The 2,136-nt window shown below is 46.4% G+C and overlaps 1 pseudogene; it reads right to left on the bottom strand.

The window, feature by feature from the left end:
* Positions 1-357: 357 nt before the first annotated feature.
* On the bottom strand, positions 358-1,505 carry LOC142855632 (fructose-bisphosphate aldolase A pseudogene; annotated as a pseudogene).
* Between the last annotated feature and the right edge of the window lie 631 nt (positions 1,506-2,136).

The raw sequence follows: 2,136 nt of genomic DNA, 5'->3' as shown, positions 1-2,136 counted from the left end.
TCAAGCCACCACAGGGAAGGAAGTGGTAGGATAGGGGAAGAGGGAAAGGGGAAGAGAAGAAGAGGAGGAGGGGGGAAGAGAACCAAAAGTAAGAGAATAAAACATCAAACATCCAAGAAGAGCTCTAAAGTCAGCATGGATTCAGCAACAATCACTCAGACACAATGGCCTTTTTTTCCCCTCTAGGAGAACCTGAAGTTCTGTCTAGTAGAAGTGAGGAAAAAATAAACAATGCCTTCCAAAGAAATTATTTCCCCCTCTTGAATAATTGTTTATTGGCAGTGGGCTGGAAAAGACGGCAGAATTAGCATTCACAGACAACGCCACACCAGTCACGAGGGCAGCAAGAGTGATGGGAAAGCCTGAAGGCCCCCTCTTCAAAAGCAAGTGTGTAGGCTGGGGCCTGGAGTGTTGATGGGGCAGCCTTAGATCACCTTTGTTTAGTAGGTAAGGTTAGAAATGAAGAGAGATTCTCTGACTGCGACTCCCGATGACCACTTGGGGTGTACTTTCCTTGATAAGCAAGGCTGTTGGCCAGGGCTCACTTGATGTACTTTCAGGTTCTCCTTCTTCCTGCCCCAGACCTTCAGAGCAGAGGCCTGTAGGGCTCGGCCATAAGAGAAAGTCAAGACCCATGTCTTCAGCAGTGGGCACTTGATGATAGCATTAAGGTTGATGGACGCCTCTTCCTCACTCTGCCGTCCAGACAGGAAAGTGACTCCACTGACAGCAGGAGGCACTGTGCAATGCAGTTCTGTGATAGTTGCCATGGTAATCTCCTCATTGGAATATTTCTGGGTACAAGCATGGCCTGGGGTGACCATGTTGGGCTTCAGCAGTGTACCTTCCAGATAGACATGGTGGTCACTCAGAGCCTTGTACACAGCAGCCAGTACCTTCTCAGTTACATACTGGCAGCGCTTTAAGTCATGGTCCCCATCAGGGAGAATTTCAGGCTCCACAGTGGGTACAATACCATTCTGCTGGCAGACAATGGCATAACAGGCCAGAACATTGGCATTTTCCATGATGGCAAGGACTGAAGGAGTATGCTCCCCGATCTTTAACACACAGCACCATTTAGCAAAGTCAGCTCTATCCTTCTTATACTGGGCACAGCATTCTGACAGTCCATCTAGCCCTTGGGTGGTGGTCTTACCATTGGTTCCTGCCAAGGGTACCATGCCTTTATCTACCTTAATGCCAACAACACCCCCCTTGGAATTGATAACTTTGGGGAAGGGACGTTCACCATGTGCCTTCTGGTAGAGCATTTCATGAAAGAGATTCACATGGTCATCAACAGTTGAGAGCAGCTGGCAGTAGAAGTGCCTGTTCTCTTCTTTGTTCTCAGTGCTAATGGACTGCATCCACTTAGCAATGCTTCTGGTGGACTCATCTGCAGCCAGGATGCCCTTGCCTGGAGCCACAATTCGGTTAACTATGTCAGACAGCTCCTTCTTCTGCTCTGGGGTTATTGCTGGGTATGGGTAGGGCATAGTGCCAGTGGCAGCACGTTCCTGGCACAAAAGGGGGTGGGTCTGCCAGTATGGTGGTGGATGAACAAAAGGATGGAGGAGCGAACGCGACTAGTGTCACCAGAACCCCCATCTGTGTGAGTTCCAAAAGAGCATAGCCTATTCAAAGAAATAATTAATAATACCACAATGATAGGGGAAGAAGTTATGCCTGGTGAAACACCCATGAAAATCAAGCAAGTAGAAGGTCTATTGACCCTCTTGCTTTGCCATTGGGTAGATTACTCTCAATTTCCTTGTCCTTCAGCAGTTTGAGTGTATTGAGATAACTTGTGGATGGCCCCAGTGTAGGAAGTCCTTAGGAAACAAAAAGTCTATCAATGGTGGGGGTAGGGAAGTAGCTTAAGACATTCACTATGTGAACTGACATTTCTGCTTCTTTATAACTGAATATGGACATCCACCAAAAATAATCAATGCTCAAAGATTTCTGGTTGCAAAATGATAAAAAATTAATTTAAAATCAAATGTATTATGAATATGAGGTATTGTGACAGCCTGAATACATGTTCCACAATGTTACTATACCTCAGCCTTGGTTCTGAGTACCCAGAATGCACTGTGTAGACTCCTCCACCACTTAACACTAATGAACACT

This window comes from Microtus pennsylvanicus, chromosome 8, assembly GCF_037038515.1.
Source record: "Microtus pennsylvanicus isolate mMicPen1 chromosome 8, mMicPen1.hap1, whole genome shotgun sequence".
Taxonomy (NCBI): domain Eukaryota; kingdom Metazoa; phylum Chordata; class Mammalia; order Rodentia; family Cricetidae; genus Microtus; species Microtus pennsylvanicus.
Note: the sequence above shows the minus strand (reverse complement) of the source record. Positions and strands in the feature narration are given on the sequence as shown.